We start from the raw sequence: 21068 nt of genomic DNA on the forward strand, positions 1-21068 counted from the left end.
ACCACAGCTTCATCTTTCTTGGAGGACTTCATCAGTTTATTCCATAACAGGAGCACAATCTAACCAAGAGAACACAGAACTGTCATTCCAAATACATGGGCTATGCCCCTTCCACTTGGCTAAGGGGCTGGATTTCCATCAGTGACCACAAGCCAGGACTTTCAACAGTGTTTGCTGCCTTTTTCTCTAAGGCATCATTTGGGATATTTTATGGCCTTTAATTAAATGTAAAAAAATGCTACCTTTTCAAATACTTTGTAAGGAACTGAAAAGACAAACTTTCCACAGCCAAACAAAAATAGTGTGTATGTCTCTAGATGCATATATGGAGGTGGAAAAAGACAAGAGGATAGAAGGTAAGAAAAAATAGGATTTTTTCTTAATAGGATTTTTCTTAAAATAGGATTTTTCGTCTGGGATTGGGGGGAGGAGAGGATGGAGGGGCAGGAATGGGACAGTGCTCCAGGGTCTGTGGCAAACAGTAAAGAAAAATATTGAGAGGTGTCAGAGAAGTAGAGGTGTTAGAAAATTAAAGGTGTCTCCAATAACATAACTATTTGAATTTTAAGATGGAGTGTCTGTAGGCAGCTAAGTAGGGAGATGACAAGGATGGGAGTGTGAAAGAGTTAAGGATCAAAGGAATTGCTCGGGATGGATCTATCTGTGAATAGCACTAACACAAGTTTGCTGCCATTTTAAGCACCAAGTGCTCCACTCAGCCATACTTTGAGATCAAGTTCCTGTAAAAGTATATATTTAAGTTACGTATGAGGGCATTTCTTCCCACAGGAACAATTTGAGCTATTCCTGCAAAGGCAGGCAGCTCAATATTTGAGATATAGAGTGGTTCTGCAAGGAGATCTGTTTTCTTAGACTGATGGACTTGGAATACAAATATGAGTCTGATGTTTCTTGTGACACCCATGTCTGGAAGTTTACAGTAACCCTGAGGTGATGGCCCTGCTTCAAATTCATGCATTATGTCAATGAAGAACTGTGCATGGACTGGAAAAGCTGCTTAGCCGTATTTTCCCAGGAGACTGAGCTGTGTGAAATCATCTAAGATGAGTGTTTCATGGGGCTTTCCATTTCTGTTCCTGTTGGGAAGGCAGATTGCCTCAGTGAGCTGAGCAGTGAGTCATGAAGGTCACACAACAAAAAAAAGTGGAAAAAACTATTTCAGTTGGAAGAGTCCTACACCAGTCATAGAATGACAGAATCATAGAATGGCTTGGGTTGGAAGGGACTTTGAAGATCATCTAGTTCCAATCACGCTGCCACGGGCAGGGACACCTTCCTCTAGAGCAGGTTACTCCAAGCCTTGTCCAGCCTGCTCTTGAACACTTTCAGGCACGGAGCACCCACGGCTTCTCTGGGCAGCCTGTTCCAGTGCCTCACCAGCCTGACCCTAAAGAATTTCTAACATTTCATCTAAATGTACTTTCTTTTGGTTTCAAGCCATTTCCCCTTATCCTATCACTACATGTCCTTTAAAAGTCTCTCCAGCTTTCTTGGAGCCCCCCTTTAAGGTGCTTTAAGGTTGCCCCAGAGCCTTCTGTTCTCCAGGCTGAACAAACCAAACTCTCTCAGCTTGTCATCGTAGGAGAGGTATTCCAGCCCTCTGATCCTATCCATGGTCTCCAGCAGTCCCATGGCCTCCTTCAGCTGCTTGAATCAATTCAGGGCTGAGCAAAATGTTAAGAATGTTATTCAGCTCATTGTCCAAGTACCTCTCAAACAGACAGGCTTGGAACCATCAATCATCTCTTTCGGAAGCCTGTTAGGAAGTGTTTGACCCATGTCTATTGATAAAAATGCTTGCTAAACCTCATCTAGCTCAGTTTGGAACCATTCCCATCTGTCTTATCACTGGATACCGGGGAGAAGAGATCAGCACCTTGCCTTCCTCAGGTGTTTGGAGAGAGCAAAGAGTTTGCTGCTCAGCCTCATTTCCCCCAGCTGCCAGCACTGCTGGGTAATTCCCCCTTTTGACCAATTAATGATGCTGTGTTTCATTTGCCCCAGCATGACGTTCCCTGGGGGCACACTGCTGACTCCTCTTTAGCCAACACCCCCAGATCCTTTTCTGTAGGGCTGCTCTCCCCCCACTTCTGTCCAAACCTATACTTGTATCCAGCTTGCCTTTTTTCTTAGTGTTGACCTTAACAATTCTGCATCACCAGCAGACTCTGCTGATTATGTCCTCACATGCTTCTGCTAAATTTATTTGGCCCATCTCAGCTTTTATCCGTGTATCTACTTGTCCAAATCAGAGGATACATATGAAAATATTTCCCAGCCTTGTTTGTGCATTTCTCACGGTCAAATACATACATTGCTTTGAATTGAAGAAGTATTTCAATAGGTGAATGAAAACTATCAGCATTATACAAGGCAAGGTAGAAATGCAAATTAGAGGGAGAAGTTGGTTTTAAAGACACAAGCGATTAGGGCCAGTCACATCGGTTAGTTTTGATTGCAAGGCCACAACTTAGACCTAGTGCTTGGGATTTTCCACAGAAGCATTCAGTCTGGCTTTGATGACATTGAGTTATGAGGCATCTACTCCTTTCTTCATGTTTTGATTTACTGGCCATTCACTCCACATTACAAAAAAAAAAAAAAAAAAAAAAAGTTTGATAAGTATTTTCTCCTGAATTTTTGTATCTTTTGTACCCATAGTATTGTTTGCTGCTAGATGAAACAGTTATTTCATATCCTGTACTTTTACCCTGAGGAGGCAGTTAGAAACTATGATCAAATAACCCCTCAGTCCTCTTTTGGATAAGTACATTGATCTCTAAAAGATCTATTTAAAGAGTAAAACTGGGGGGGGAGAGGGCAATGATCATTTTACTTGCATGCTCCTGTAATTACTGATGCCATGGGAAAGATATTTATTACAACAATATGTCTGGAACTGTACAACATACAGAGAAATGTGTGCTCTCCAAATTTACTTGGATTATCTCAAGGTTTTTCCTAAGACTGCATTTATCTTGCATTGCCTTGACTGTCAATACATCATTGCTTTTATGTTCTTAGAGGAGCAAGAATGAAGACACTCTGAAATGGTATTAGAATTCCAACCTGGATTTCTTCCAGTGCTGTTCCGCATAAGTAATTGAAACCCAATATTGTATTTTTATATACTCTGGAACATTTCTTCCAAGGGGCAAATTTCTACTCACTTACTGTTGTGTAGGTTATAAATGACATTGTGCATTTCTTCAGATCCATTCTTTTAGCCTGGGATTGAGATTTTCTGAGGTGGAACAAGCCCTTTGGAGTTGGGATCGAGCCCTTTTGGGGTCAAATGGAGCTGTTTTGCGTGGGATTGAGTTGTTCTGAGGTGACAGATGGATCCCTCCTGGCTTTTGGAGTGCAAAGAGATGGAGATGAGAAGCAAACTGTGGCCAAAGGAGAAGGATAAGCAGCCAGGTGTATTGCCAAGGTGGATCCCAGGAATGTGCCCAAGGTGGCTCCTCCAGTGGGGGATGGAGCTGCAGCAGCGCACGAAGCTCTTCCCGCACTCCGGGCACTCGCAGGGCTTCCCTTCCGTTGGTGTCGGGTCAAGTGAGAGCTCTGTGAGAAGCTCTTCCCACACTGGGAACACTCGTGGGGCCTCTCCCCGCTGTGGATGCGCCGCTGCTTGACCAGGTTGCTGTTGTGCTTGAAGCCCTTCCCGCAGTCGGGGCAGCGGAAAGGCCTCTCATCCCTGTGAATCCGATAGTGCCGGAAGAGAATGGATCTGTTGGGAAACCTCTTCCCACACTGAGAACACTCGGAGATCCCTGTTCTGCTCTGGGAGCGCTCCTGGTGTTGATCCCAGTCCCTGTGCTGGCCTCGCTCTCAGTCTCGGAGCAGTCCCGGGGCACTCCCGGAGCCGATTCCGGTCCCGGTGTCGATCTCAATGGCGCAGCGGTGCCGGTCCCGGTCTCAGTCCCGGTCCCGGAGCGGTGCCGCTCTCGGTGCCGGTGCCGGATTCAGTCCCAGTCTCAGGCCCGCTCTAGGCCTCAGTCTCGGTCTCGGTCTCCATCTGGGTCTCGCTCCCAGTCCCGGTGCCGCTCGAACCGAGCCCTTTTCGGGTGATTTCAGGTCCCTTTTGGGCGTTTCAGGCCACTTTGGCTGATGTTGGGGCCCTTTGGGTGATTTGAGGCAAAACCAGCGACTTTCAGGGTGGACCTTGCACCCATTTGGGAGATCCCAGGGTGATCTTAGGCCATTTGGAATGGGTATGACACCGCTTTGGGCATTTTTATGCCCTGGTGGTTGCCGTTTGGACTCCTTGGGATGATTTTAACCCCATTTGGCTGATGTTAGGCCAAACTATGCGGATTTAGCGCGCAGTTTAGGTCCCTTGGGATGATTTTGCTTTTCTCCTTTGTTTATTGAAATTTCAGCAGTTTTAACACGTTTTTTTCCCAGCTTTTTAACAAAATCTTCATAAAAATTGCCCCAATTGTTCTCAAAATCCTCCAAGATTCCAGAAAAACTCCACAAAATTCCACAAAAATCCCCCAAAACTTCCTGAAATTCCCACAAAATTCCAGAAAAATACCACCAAATTCACCAAACAGATTCAAAATCCTGAAAATTAGAGAAATATCTCACAAAATTATAGAAATATCCCACAAAAATCCCTAAAGCTTTTAAATATCCCACAAAATTCTTTAAAAAATTCACAAAAATCCACAAAAACCCCAGAAATTACAGAAAAATCTGATGCAATTACACAAAATTCCACTAAATTCCAAAAATATCCCAAAAATCAAATTTGAAAAAACTCCAGAAATATTCCAGAAAAAAATCCAGTGAAACACCACAAAATTCTTCACGTTTTCTCAACATCCACAAAATTCAGGAAAAATCCCAGGAAATTGCACAAAAATACAAAAAATTCCCTGAAACTTCTCAAACCCCAACCAAAATCCAGAAACATTTGATAAAATCTCCACAAATTCCCAAAAAATTTAAGAAAAAGCCCACAAAATCCCCTAAATTTTTTCAAACCCCAACCAAATTCCTGCAACATCTCACAAAATCTCCACCAATTTCCACAAAATCCAGGGAAAAGTCCCTCACAGTTTTCCTACTCTCCTCCAAATCCCGGAAAAATCCCACAAAATTGCAGAAACATCCCACAAAATCTCCTCAATATCACAGAAAATTCTAGAGAAAGTCCACAAAATTGCAGAAAAATGCCACAAAATTCCCTAAACCTTCTGCAAACATTACAAAATTCCAGAGACGCCTCACAAAATCTCCACCAATTTCCTCAAAATCTAAGAAAAATCCCTCAAAATTCGTCAAGTCTCCTCCAAATCCCAAAAAATTCAAGAGAAATCGTCAAAATTCCAGGAATTGCCACAAAATTCCCTAAATCATCTCAAAACACAACCAAATTCCTGCTTCATCCTACAAAATCTCCACAAATGTCCACAAAATTCAAGACAAATCCCACAAAAATCACTAAATTTCCTCAATATCCCACAAAATTCCACAGACATCTCACAAAATCTCCACAAATGTCCCACAAAATCTAAGAAAATTCCCTCAAAGTTCTTCAAGTCTCCTCCAAATCTCACAGAATTCGAGAGAAATCCTCAAAATTCCAGGAAAATGCTACAAAATTCCTTGAATCTTCTCAAAACCTGACCAAACTCCAGCCACATCCCACAAAATGTCCACAAATTGCCACAAAATTCAAGAAAAATACCACAAAATTCTTCAAGTCTCCTCAAAATCCCAGAAACATCTCACAAAATCTCCTCAATATCCGACAAAATTCTAGAGAATTTCCACAAAATTCCAGGAAAAATCCCACAAAATTCCCTCAATCTTCTCAAAACACAACCAAATTCCTGCACCATCTCACAAAATCTCCAACAATTTCCAGAAAAATCTAAGAAAAATCCCTCAAAATTCTTCAAGTCTCCTCCAAGACGCACAAAATTCTGGAAAAGCCCCACACAATTCTCTAAATCTTCTCAAATTTCTACCAAATTCCTGCAACATCTCACAAAATCTCCACGAATGTCCACAAAATTCAAGAAAAATCCCACTAAAATCACTAAATTTCCTCAATATCCCACAAAATTCCAGAACCATCTCACAAAAATCTCAACAAATTGCCACAAAATTCAAGAAAACTCCCACAAAATTCTTGAAAGCCTCTCAAAATTCCAGAAAAATCCCACACAATTCCCACAAACTTCTCAAAACATTACAAAATACCAGACATCTCAAAAAATCTCCACACATTTCCACAAAATCTACGAAAATTCCCTCAAAATTCTTCAGGTCTCCACCAATTTCCACAAAATTCAAGAAAACTGCCACAAAATTCTTGAAAAGCTCCTCAAAATTCTAAAAAAATCCCACAAATTTCCCTAAACCTTCTCCAAACATTACAAAATTCCACAGACATCTCACAAAATCCCCACAAATTTCCACCAAATCTAAGAAAATTCCCTCAAAATTCTTCAAGTCTCCTCCAAATCTCACAGAATTCGAGAGAAATCCTCAAAATTCCAGGAAAATGCTACAAAATTCCTTGAATCTTCTCAAAACCTGACCAAACTCCAGCCACATCCCACAAAATGTCCACAAATTGCCACAAAATTCAAGAAAAATCCCACAAAATTCTTCAAGTCTCCTCAAAATCCCACAAACATCCCACAAAATCCCACAAAATTGCAGAAAAATCTCAAAAATTCCCCAAATTTACTCAAAACACAACCATATTCCTGCAATATCCCACAAAATCTCCACAAATGTCTAGAAAATCTAAAAAAATTCCCCCATAATTCTTCAAGTCTCCTCAAAATCCCACAAACATCCCACAAAATCCCACAAAATCTCCTCAATATCCCACAAAATTCTAGAGAAATTCCACAAAATTCCAGCAACATCCCACAAAATTCCCTGAATCTTCTCAAAACCCAACCAAATTCCTGCACCATCTCACAAAATCTCCACCAATTTTCACAAAATCTAGGAAAAATCCCACAAAATTCTTCAAGTCTCCTCCAAACCCTAGAAAAATCCCACAAAATTCCAGAAACATCCCACAAAATCTCCTCAATATCACAGAAAATTCTAGAGAAAGTCCACAAAATTGCAGAAAAATGCCACAAAATTCCCTAAATCTTCTCCAAACATTACAAAATTCCAGAGACGTCTCACAAAACCTCCACCAATTTTCACATTATCAAAGAAAAATCCCACAAAATTCTGGAAAAGCCCCACACAATTCCCTAAATCTTCTGAAAACCTTACCAAATTCCTGTAACATCCCACAAAATGTCTACGAATGTCCAAATCATTCAAGAAAAATCCCACAAAATTAACTAAATGTCCCCAATATCCCACCAAATTCCAGAACCATCTCACAAAAATCTCCACCAATTTCCACAAAATTCAAGAAATCTCCCACAAAATTCTTGAAAGCCCCTCAAAATTCTGGAAAATCCTCACAAAATTCCCTAAATCTTCTCAAAACATTACAAAATTCCAAAGACATCTCACAAAATCCCCACAAATTTCCACCAAATCTAAGAAAATTCCCTCAAAATTCTTCAAGTCTCCTCCAGATTCCAAGAAATTCAAGAGAAATCCTCAAAATTCCCGGAAAATGTTACAAAATTCCTTCAATCTTCTCAAAATCCTACCAAACTCCAGCAACATCCCACAAAATCTCCAACAATTTCCACAAAATCTAGGAAAAATCCCACACAATTCTTCAAGTCTCCTCAAAATTCCACAAACATCCCACAAACATCCCACAAAATCTCCTCAATATCCCACAAAATTCTAGAGAAATTCCACAAAATTCCAGGAAAAATCCCACAAAATTCCCTGAATCTTCTCAAAACACAACCAAATTCCTGCATCATCCTACAAAATCTCCACAAATGTCCACAAAATTCAAGAAAAATCCCACAAAAATCACTAAATTTCCTCAATATCCCACAAAATTCCACAGGCATCTCACAAAATCTCCACAAATGTCCCACAAAATCTAAGAAAATTCCCTCAAAATTCTTCAAGTCTCCTCCAAATCTCACAGAATTCGAGAGAAATCCTCAAAATTCCAGGAAAATGCTACAAAATTCCTTGAATCTTCTCAAAACCTGACCAAACTCCAGCCACATCCCACAAAATGTCCACAAATTGCCACAAAATTCCAGAAAAATCCCACAAAATTCTTCAAGTCTTCTCAAAATCCCAGAAACATCTCACAAAATCTCCTCAATATCCCACAAAATTCTAGAGAAATTCCACAAAATTCCAGGAAAAATCCCACAAAATTCCCTCAATCTTCTCAAAACACAACCAAATTCCTGCACCATCTCACAAAATCTCCAACAATTTCCAGAAAAATCTAAGAAAAATCCCTCAAAATTCTTCAAGTCCCCTCCAAATCGCACAAAATTCTGGAAAAGCCCCACACAATTCTCTAAATCTTCTCAAATTTCTACCAAATTCCTGCAACATCTCACAAAATCTCCACGAATGTCCACAAAATTCAAGAAAAATCCCACTAAAATCACTAAATTTCCTCAATATCCCACAAAATTCCAGAACCATCTCACAAAAATCTCAACAAATTGCCACAAAATTCAAGAAAACTCCCACAAAATTCTTGAAAGCCTCTCAAAATTCCAGAAAAATCCCACACAATTCCCACAATCTTCCCAAAACATTACAAAATACCAGACAGCTCAAAAAATCTCCACACATTTCCACAAAATCTATGAAAATTCCCTCAAAATTCTTCAGGTCTCCACCAATTTCCACAAAATTCAAGAAAACTGCCACAAAATTCTTGAAAAGCTCCTCAAAATTCTAAAAAAATCCCACAAATTTCCCTAAACCTTCTCCAAACATTACAAAATTCCACAGACATCTCACAAAATCCCCACAAATTTCCACCAAATCTAAGAAAATTCCCTCAAAATTCTTCAAGTCTCCTCCAGATTCCAAGAAATTCAAGAGAAATCCTCAAAATTCCAGGAAAATGTTACAAAATTCCTTCAATCTTCTCAAAATCCTACCAAACTCCAGCAACATCCCACAAAATCTCCAACAATTTCCACAAAATCTAGGAAAAATCCCTCAAAATTCTTCAAGTCTCCTCAAAATTCCACAAACATCCCACAAACATCCCACAAAATCTCCTCAATATCCCACAAAATTCTAGAGAAATTCCACAAAATTCCAGGAAAAATCCCACAAAATTCCCTGAATCTTCTCAAAACACAACCAAATTCCTGCATCATCCTACAAAATCTCCACAAATGTCCACAAAATTCAAGAAAAATCCCACTAAAATCACTAAATTTCCTCAATATCCAACAAAATTCCACAGGCATCTCACAAAATCTCCACAAATGTCCCACAAAATCTAAGAAAATTCCCTCAAAATTCTTCAAGTCTCCTCCAAATCTCACAGAATTCAAGAGAAATCCTCAAAATTCCAGGAAAATGCTACAAAATTCCTTGAATCTTCTCAAAACCTGACCAAACTCCAGCCACATCCCACAAAATGTCCACAAATTGCCACAAAATTCCAGAAAAATCCCACAAAATTCTTCAAGTCTTCTCAAAATCCCAGAAACATCTCACAAAATCTACTCAATATCCCACAAAATTCTAGAGAAATTCCACAAAATTCCAGGAAAAATCCCACAAAATTCCCTCAATCTTCTCAAAACACAACCAAATTCCTGCACCATCTCACAAAATCTCCAACAATTTCCAGAAAAATCTAAGAAAAATCCCTCAAAATTCTTCAAGTCTCCTCCAAATCGCACAAAATTCTGGAAAAGCCCCACACAATTCTCTAAATCTTCTCAAATTTCTACCAAATTCCTGCAACATCTCACAAAATCTCCACGAATGTCCACAAAATTCAAGAAAAGTCCCACTAAAATCACTAAATTTCCTCAATATCCCACAAAATTCCAGAACCATCTCACAAAAATCTCAACAAATTGCCACAAAATTCAAGAAAACTCCCACAAAATTCTTGAAAGCCTCTCAAAATTCCAGAAAAATCCCACACAATTCCCACAATCTTCCCAAAACATTACAAAATACCAGACATCTCAAAAAATCTCCACACATTTCCACAAAATCTACGAAAATTCCCTCAAAATTCTTCAGGTCTCCACCAATTTCCACAAAATTCAAGAAAACTGCCACAAAATTCTTGAAAAGCTCCTCAAAATTCTAAAAAAATCCCACAAATTTCCCTAAACCTTCTCCAAACATTACAAAATTCCACAGACATCTCACAAAATCCCCACAAATTTCCACCAAATCTAAGAAAATTCCCTCAAAATTCTTCAAGTCTCCTCGAAATCCCACAAAATTCAAGAGAAATCCTCAAAATTCCAGGAAAATGTTACAAAATTCCTTCAATCTTCTCAAAACCCTACCAAACTCCAGCCACATCCCGCAAAATGTCCACAAATGTCCACAAAATTCAAGAAAAATCCCACAAAATTCTTCAAGTCTCCTCAAAATCCCACAAACATCCCACAAAATCCCACAAAATTGCAGAAAAATCTCAAAAATTCCCCAAATTTACTCAAAACCCAACCATATTCCTGCAATATCCCACAAAATCTCCACAAATGTCTAGAAAATCTAAAAAAATTCCCCCATAATTCTTCAAGTCTCCTCAAAATCCCACAAACATCCCACAAAATGCCACAAAATCTCCTCAATATCCCACAAAATTCTAGAGAAATTCCACAAAATTCCAGCAACATCCCACAAAATTCCCTGAATTTTCTCAAAACCCAACCAAATTCCTGCAACATCTCACAAAATCTCCACCAATTTCCACAAAATCTAGGAAAAATCCCACAAAATTCTTCAAGTCTCCTCCAAACCCTAGAAAAATCCTCAAAATTCCAGAAACATCCCACAAAATCTCCTCAATATCACAGAAAATTCTAGAGAAATTCCACAAAATTGCAGAAAAATCCCACAAAATTCCCTAAATCTTCTCAAAACCCAACCAAATTCCTGCACCATCTCACAAAATCTCCACCAATTTTCACAAAATCTAGGAAAAATCCCACAAAATTCTTCAAGTCTCCTCCAAACCCTAGAAAAATCCTCAAAATTCCAGAAACATCCCACAAAATCTCCTCAATATCACAGAAAATTCTAGAGAAATTCCACAAAATTGCAGAAAAATGCCACAAAATTCCCTAAATCTTCTCCAAACATTACAAAATTCCAGAGACGTCTCACAAAACCTCCACCAATTTTCACATTATCAAAGAAAAATCCCACAAAATTCTGGAAAAGCCCCACACAATTCCCTAAATCTTCTGAAAACCTTACCAAATTCCTGTAACATCCCACAAAATGTCCACGAATGTCCAAATCATTCAAGAAAAATCCCACAAAATTAACTAAATGTCCCCAATATCCCACCAAATTCCAGAACCATCTCACAAAAATCTCCACCAATTTCCACAAAATTCAAGAAAACTCCCACAAAATTCTTGAAAGCCCCTCAAAATTCTGGAAAATCCTCACAAAATTCCCTAAATCTTCTCAAAACATTACAAAATTCCAAAGACATCTCACAAAATCCCCACAAATTTCCACCAAATCTAAGAAAATTCCCTCAAAATTCTTCAAGTCTCCTCCAGATTCCAAGAAATTCAAGAGAAATCCTCAAAATTCCCGGAAAATGTTACAAAATTCCTTCAATCTTCTCAAAATCCTACCAAACTCCAGCAACATCCCACAAAATCTCCAACAATTTCCACAAAATCTAGGAAAAATCCCACACAATTCTTCAAGTCTCCTCCAAATTCCACAAACATCCCACAAACATCCCACAAAATCTCCTCAATATCCCACAAAATTCTAGAGAAATTCCACAAAATTCCAGGAAAAATCCCACAAAATTCCCTGAATCTTCTCAAAACACAACCAAATTCCTGCATCATCCTACAAAATCTCCACAAATGTCCACAAAATTCAAGAAAAATCCCACTAAAATCACTAAATTTCCTCAATATCCCACAAAATTCCACAGGCATCTCACAAAATCTCCACAAATGTCCCACAAAATCTAAGAAAATTCCCTCAAAATTCTTCAAGTCTCCTCCAAATCTCACAGAATTCGAGAGAAATCCTCAAAATTCCAGGAAAATGCTACAAAATTCCTTGAATCTTCTCAAAACCTGACCAAACTCCAGCCACATCCCACAAAATGTCCACAAATTGCCACAAAATTCCAGAAAAATCCCACAAAATTCTTCAAGTCTTCTCAAAATCCCAGAAACATCTCACAAAATCTCCTCAATATCCCACAAAATTCTAGAGAAATTCCACAAAATTCCAGGAAAAATCCCACAAAATTCCCTCAATCTTCTCAAAACACAACCAAATTCCTGCACCATCTCACAAAATCTCCAACAATTTCCAGAAAAATCTAAGAAAAATCCCTCAAAATTCTTCAAGTCCCCTCCAAATCGCACAAAATTCTGGAAAAGCCCCACACAATTCTCTAAATCTTCTCAAATTTCTACCAAATTCCTGCAACATCTCACAAAATCTCCACGAATGTCCACAAAATTCAAGAAAAATCCCACTAAAATCACTAAATTTCCTCAATATCCCACAAAATTCCAGAACCATCTCACAAAAATCTCAACAAATTGCCACAAAATTCAAGAAAACTCCCACAAAATTCTTGAAAGCCTCTCAAAATTCCAGAAAAATCCCACACAATTCCCACAATCTTCCCAAAACATTACAAAATACCAGACATCTCAAAAAATCTCCACACATTTCCACAAAATCTACGAAAATTCCCTCAAAATTCTTCAGGTCTCCACCAATTTCCACAAAATTCAAGAAAACTGCCACAAAATTCTTGAAAAGCTCCTCAAAATTCTAAAAAAATCCCACAAATTTCCCTAAACCTTCTCCAAACATTACAAAATTCCACAGACATCTCACAAAATCCCCACAAATTTCCACCAAATCTAAGAAAATTCCCTCAAAATTCTTCAAGTCTCCTCCAGATTCCAAGAAATTCAAGAGAAATCCTCAAAATTCCAGGAAAATGTTACAAAATTCCTTCAATCTTCTCAAAATCCTACCAAACTCCAGCAACATCCCACAAAATCTCCAACAATTTCCACAAAATCTAGGAAAAATCCCTCAAAATTCTTCAAGTCTCCTCCAAATTCCACAAACATCCCACAAACATCCCACAAAATCTCCTCAATATCCCACAAAATTCTAGAGAATTTCCACAAAATTCCAGAAATATCCCACAAAATTCCCTGAATCTTCTCAAAACACAACCAAATTCTGCATCATCCTACAAAATCTCCACGAATGTCCACAAAATTCAAGAAAAATCCCACTAAAATCACTAAATTTCCTCAATATCCCACAAAATTCCACAGGCATCTCACAAAATCTCCACAAATGTCCCACAAAATCTAAGAAAATTCCCTCAAAATTCTTCAAGTCTCCTCCAAATCTCACAGAATTCGAGAGAAATCCTCAAAATTCCAGGAAAATGCTACAAAATTCCTTGAATCTTCTCAAAACCTGACCAAACTCCAGCCACATCCCACAAAATGTCCACAAATTGCCACAAAATTCCAGAAAAATCCCACAAAATTCTTCAAGTCTTCTCAAAATCCCAGAAACATCTCACAAAATCTCCTCAATATCCCACAAAATTCTAGAGAAATTCCACAAAATTCCAGGAAAAATCCCACAAAATTCCCTCAATCTTCTCAAAACACAACCAAATTCCTGCACCATCTCACAAAATCTCCAACAATTTCCAGAAAAATCTAAGAAAAATCCCTCAAAATTCTTCAAGTCCCCTCCAAATCGCACAAAATTCTGGAAAAGCCCCACACAATTCTCTAAATCTTCTCAAATTTCTACCAAATTCCTGCAACATCTCACAAAATCTCCACGAATGTCCACAAAATTCAAGAAAAATCCCACTAAAATCACTAAATTTCCTCAATATCCCACAAAATTCCAGAACCATCTCACAAAAATCTCAACAAATTGCCACAAAATTCAAGAAAACTCCCACAAAATTCTTGAAAGCCTCTCAAAATTCCAGAAAAATCCCACACAATTCCCACAATCTTCCCAAAACATTACAAAATACCAGACATCTCAAAAACTCTCCACACATTTCCACAAAATCTACGAAAATTCCCTCAAAATTCTTCAGGTCTCCACCAATTTCCACAAAATTCAAGAAAACTGCCACAAAATTCTTGAAAAGCTCCTCAAAATTCTAAAAAAATCCCACAAATTTCCCTAAACCTTCTCCAAACATTACAAAATTCCACAGACATCTCACAAAATCCCCACAAATTTCCACCAAATCTAAGAAAATTCCCTCAAAATTCTTCAAGTCTCCTCGAAATCCCACAAAATTCAAGAGAAATCCTCAAAATTCCAGGAAAATGTTACAAAATTCCTTCAATCTTCTCAAAACCCTACCAAACTCCAGCCACATCCCGCAAAATGTCCACAAATGTCCACAAAATTCAAGAAAAATCCCACAAAATTCTTCAAGTCTCCTCAAAATCCCACTAACATCCCACAAAATCCCACAAAATTGCAGAAAAATCTCAAAAATTCCCCAAATTTACTCAAAACCCAACCATATTCCTGCAATATCCCACAAAATCTCCACAAATGTCTAGAAAATCTAAAAAAATTCCCCCATAATTCTTCAAGTCTCCTCAAAATCCCACAAACATCCCACAAAATGCCACAAAATCTCCTCAATATCCCACAAAATTCTAGAGAAATTCCACAAAATTCCAGCAACATCCCACAAAATTCCCTGAATTTTCTCAAAACCCAACCAAATTCCTGCAACATCTCACAAAATCTCCACCAATTTCCACAAAATCTAGGAAAAATCCCACAAAATTCTTCAAGTCTCCTCCAAACCCTAGAAAAATCCTCAAAATTCCAGAAACATCCCACAAAATCTCCTCAATATCACAGAAAATTCTAGAGAAATTCCACAAAATTGCAGAAAAATCCCACAAAATTCCCTAAATCTTCTCAAAACTTAACCAAATTCCTGCACCATCTCACAAAATCTCCACCAATTTTCACAAAATCTAGGAAAAATCCCACAAAATTCTTCAAGTCTCCTCCAAACCCTAGAAAAATCCTCAAAATTCCAGAAACATCCCACAAAATCTCCTCAATATCACAGAAAATTCTAGAGAAATTCCACAAAATTGCAGAAAAATGCCACAAAATTCCCTAAATCTTCTCCAAACATTACAAAATTCCAGAGACGTCTCACAAAACCTCCACCAATTTTCACATTATCAAAGAAAAATCCCACAAAATTCTGGAAAAGCCCCACACAATTCCCTAAATCTTCTGAAAACCTTACCAAATTCCTGTAACATCCCACAAAATGTCCACGAATGTCCAAATCATTCAAGAAAAATCCCACAAAATTAACTAAATGTCCCCAATATCCCACCAAATTCCAGAACCATCTCACAAAAATCTCCACCAATTTCCACAAAATTCAAGAAAACTGCCACAAAATTCTTGAAAAGCTCCTCAAAATTCTAAAAAAATCCCACAAATTTCCCTAAACCTTCTCCAAACATTACAAAATTCCACAGACATCTCACAAAATCCCCACAAATTTCCACCAAATCTAAGAAAATTCCCTCAAAATTCTTCAAGTCTCCTCCAGATTCCAAGAAATTCAAGAGAAATCCTCAAAATTCCAGGAAAATGTTACAAAATTCCTTCAATCTTCTCAAAATCCTACCAAACTCCAGCAACATCCCACAAAATCTCCAACAATTTCCACAAAATCTAGGAAAAATCCCTCAAAATTCTTCAAGTCTCCTCAAAATTCCACAAACATCCCACAAACATCCCACAAAATCTCCTCAATATCCCACAAAATTCTAGAGAAATTCCACAAAATTCCAGGAAAAATCCCACAAAATTCCCTGAATCTTCTCAAAACACAACCAAATTCCTGCATCATCCTACAAAATCTCCACAAATGTCCACAAAATTCAAGAAAAATCCCACTAAAATCACTAAATTTCCTCAATATCCCACAAAATTCCACAGGCATCTCACAAAATCTCCACAAATGTCCCACAAAATCTAAGAAAATTCCCTCAAAATTCTTCAAGTCTCCTCCAAATCTCACAGAATTCAAGAGAAATCCTCAAAATTCCAGGAAAATGCTACAAAATTCCTTGAATCTTCTCAAAACCTGACCAAACTCCAGCCACATCCCACAAAATGTCCACAAATTGCCACAAAATTCCAGAAAAATCCCACAAAATTCTTCAAGTCTTCTCAAAATCCCAGAAACATCTCACAAAATCTCCTCAATATCCCACAAAATTCTAGAGAAATTCCACAAAATTCCAGGAAAAATCCCACAAAATTCCCTCAATCTTCTCAAAACACAACCAAATTCCTGCACCATCTCACAAAATCTCCAACAATTTCCAGAAAAATCTAAGAAAAATCCCTCAAAATTCTTCAAGTCTCCTCCAAATCGCACAAAATTCTGGAAAAGCCCCACACAATTCTCTAAATCTTCTCAAATTTCTACCAAATTCCTGCAACATCTCACAAAATCTCCATGAATGTCCACAAAATTCAAGAAAAATCCCACTAAAATCACTAAATTTCCTCAATATCCCACAAAATTCCAGAACCATCTCACAAAAATCTCAACAAATTGCCACAAAATTCAAGAAAACTCCCACAAAATTCTTGAAAGCCTCTCAAAATTCCAGAAAAATCCCACACAATTCCCACAATCTTCCCAAAACATTACAAAATACCAGACATCTCAAAAACTCTCCACACATTTCCACAAAATCTACGAAAATTCCCTCAAAATTCTTCAGGTCTCCACCAATTTCCACAAAATTCAAGAAAACTGCCACAAAATTCTTGAAAAGCTCCTCAAAATTCTAAAAAAATCCCACAAATTTCCCTAAACCTTCTCCAAACATTACAAAATTCCACAGACATCTCACAAAATCCCCACAAATTTCCACCAAATCTAAGAAAATTCCCTCAAAATTCTTCAAGTCTCCTCGAAATCCCACAAAATTCAAGAGAAATCCTCAAAATTCCAGGAAAATGTTACAAAATTCCTTCAATCTTCTCAAAACCCTACCAAACTCCAGCCACATCCCGCAAAATGTCCACAAATGTCCACAAAATTCAAGAAAAATCCCACAAAATTCTTCAAGTCTCCTCAAAATCCCACTAACATCCCACAAAATCCCACAAAATTGCAGAAAAATCTCAAAAATTCCCCAAATTTACTCAAAACCCAACCATATTCCTGCAATATCCCACAAAATCTCCACAAATGTCTAGAAAATCTAAAAAAATTCCCCCATAATTCTTCAAGTCTCCTCAAAATCTCACAAACATCCCACAAAATGCCACAAAATCTCCTCAATATCCCACAAAATTCTAGAGAAATTCCACAAAATTCCAGCAACATCCCACAAAATTCCCTGAATTTTCTCAAAACCCAACCAAATTCCTGCAACATCTCACAAAATCTCCACCAATTTCCACAAAATCTAGGAAAAATCCCACAAAATTCTTCAAGTCTCCTCCAAACCCTAGAAAAATCCTCAAAATTCCAGAAACATCCCACAAAATCTCCTCAATATCACAGAAAATTCTAGAGAAATTCCACAAAATTGCAGAAAAATCCCACAAAATTCCCTAAATCTTCTCAAAACCCAACCAAATTCCTGCACCATCTCACAAAATCTCCACCAATTTTCACAAAATCTAGGAAAAATCCCACAAAATTCTTCAAGTCTCCTCCAAACCCTAGAAAAATCCTCAAAATTCCAGAAACATCCCACAAAATCTCCTCAATATCACAGAAAATTCTAGAGAAATTCCACAAAATTGCAGAAAAATGCCACAAAATTCCCTAAATCTTCTCCAAACATTACAAAATTCCAGAGACGTCTCACAAAACCTCCACCAATTTTCACATTATCAAAGAAAAATCCCACAAAATTCTGGAAAAGCCCCACACAATTCCCTAAATCTTCTGAAAACCTTACCAAATTCCTGTAACATCCCACAAAATGTCCACGAATGTCCAAATCATTCAAGAAAAATCCCACAAAATTAACTAAATGTCCCCAATATCCCACCAAATTCCAGAACCATCTCACAAAAATCTCCACCAATTTCCACAAAATTCAAGAAAACTCCCACAAAATTCTTGAAAGCCCCTCAAAATTCTGGAAAATCCTCACAAAATTCCCTAAATCTTCTCAAAACATTACAAAATTCCAAAGACATCTCACAAAATCCCCACAAATTTCCACCAAATCTAAGAAAATTCCCTCAAAATTCTTCAAGTCTCCTCCAGATTCCAAGAAATTCAAGAGAAATCCTCAAAATTCCCGGAAAATGTTACAAAATTCCTTCAATCTTCTCAAAATCCTACCAAACTCCAGCAACATCCCACAAAATCTCCAACAATTTCCACAAAATCTAGGAAAAATCCCACACAATTCTTCAAGTCTCCTCCAAATTCCACAAACATCCCACAAACATCCCACAAAATCTCCTCAATATCCCACAAAATTCTAGAGAAATTCCACAAAATTCCAGGAAAAATCCCACAAAATTCCCTGAATCTTCTCAAAACACAACCAAATTCCTGCATCATCCTACAAAATCTCCACAAATGTCCACAAAATTCAAGAAAAATCCCACTAAAATCACTAAATTTCCTCAATATCCCACAAAATTCCACAGGCATCTCACAAAATCTCCACAAATGTCCCACAAAATCTAAGAAAATTCCCTCAAAATTCTTCAAGTCTCCTCCAAATCTCACAGAATTCGAGAGAAATCCTCAAAATTCCAGGAAAATGCTACAAAATTCCTTGAATCTTCTCAAAACCTGACCAAACTCCAGCCACATCCCACAAAATGTCCACAAATTGCCACAAAATTCCAGAAAAATCCCACAAAATTCTTCAAGTCTTCTCAAAATCCCAGAAACATCTCACAAAATCTCCTCAATATCCCACAAAATTCTAGAGAAATTCCACAAAATTCCAGGAAAAATCCCACAAAATTCCCTCAATCTTCTCAAAACACAACCAAATTCCTGCACCATCTCACAAAATCTCCAACAATTTCCAGAAAAATCTAAGAAAAATCCCTCAAAATTCTTCAAGTCCCCTCCAAATCGCACAAAATTCTGGAAAAGCCCCACACAATTCTCTAAATCTTCTCAAATTTCTACCAAATTCCTGCAACATCTCACAAAATCTCCACGAATGTCCACAAAATTCAAGAAAAATCCCACTAAAATCACTAAATTTCCTCAATATCCCACAAAATTCCAGAACCATCTCACAAAAATCTCAACAAATTGCCACAAAATTCAAGAAAACTCCCACAAAATTCTTGAAAGCCTCTCAAAATTCCAGAAAAATCCCACACAATTCCCACAATCTTCCCAAAACATTACAAAATACCAGACATCTCAAAAACTCTCCACACATTTCCACAAAATCTACGAAAATTCCCTCAAAATTCTTCAGGTCTCCACCAATTTCCACAAAATTCAAGAAAACTGCCACAAAATTCTTGAAAAGCTCCTCAAAATTCTAAAAAAATCCCACAAATTTCCCTAAACCTTCTCCAAACATTACAAAATTCCACAGACATCTCACAAAATCCCCACAAATTTCCACCAAATCTAAGAAAATTCCCTCAAAATTCTTCAAGTCTCCTCGAAATCCCACAAAATTCAAGAGAAATCCTCAAAATTCCAGGAAAATGTTACAAAATTCCTTCAATCTTCTCAAAACCCTACCAAACTCCAGCCACATCCCGCAAAATGTCCACAAATGTCCACAAAATTCAAGAAAAATCCCACAAAATTCTTCAAGTCTCCTCAAAATCCCACTAACATCCCACAAAATCCCACAAAATTGCAGAAAAATCTCAAAAATTCCCCAAATTTACTCAAAACCCAACCATATTCCTGCAATATCCCACAAAATCTCCACAAATGTCTAGAAAATCTAAAAAAATTCCCCCATAATTCTTCAAGTCTCCTCAAAATCCCACAAACATCCCACAAAATGCCACAAAATCTCCTCAATATCCCACAAAATTCTAGAGAAATTCCACAAAATTCCAGCAACATCCCACAAAATTCCCTGAATTTTCTCAAAACCCAACCAAATTCCTGCAACATCTCACAAAATCTCCACCAATTTCCACAAAATCTAGGAAAAATCCCACAAAATTCTTCAAGTCTCCTCCAAACCCTAGAAAAATCCTCAAAATTCCAGAAACATCCCACAAAATCTCCTCAATATCACAGAAAATTCTAGAGAAATTCCACAAAATTGCAGAAAAATCCCACAAAATTCCCTAAATCTTCTCAAAACCCAACCAAATTCCTGCACCATCTCACAAAATCTCCACCAATTTTCACAAAATCTAGGAAAAATCCCACAAAATTCTTCAAGTCTCCTCCAAACCCTAGAAAAATCCTCAAAATTCCAGAAACATCCCACAAAATCTCCTCAATATCACAGAAAATTCTAGAGAAATTCCACAAAATTGCAGAAAAATGCCACAAAATTCCCTAAATCTTCTCCAAACATTACAAAATTCCAGAGACGTCTCACAAAACCTCCACCAATTTTCACATTATCAAAGAAAAATCCCACAAAATTCTGGAAAAGCCCCACACAATTCCCTAAATCTTCTGAAAACCTTACCAAATTCCTGTAACATCCCACAAAATGTCCACGAATGTCCAAATCATTCAAGAAAAATCCCACAAAATTAACTAAATGTCCCCAATATCCCACCAAATTCCAGAACCATCTCACAAAAATCTCCACCAATTTCCACAAAATTCAAGAAAACTCCCACAAAATTCTTGAAAGCCCCTCAAAATTCTGGAAAATCCTCACAAAATTCCCTAAATCTTCTCAAAACATTAC

Source organism: Cyanistes caeruleus, unplaced genomic scaffold (assembly GCF_971803275.1).
Source record: "Cyanistes caeruleus unplaced genomic scaffold, bCyaCae1.hap1.1 HAP1_SCAFFOLD_149, whole genome shotgun sequence".
Taxonomy (NCBI): Eukaryota; Metazoa; Chordata; class Aves; order Passeriformes; family Paridae; genus Cyanistes; species Cyanistes caeruleus.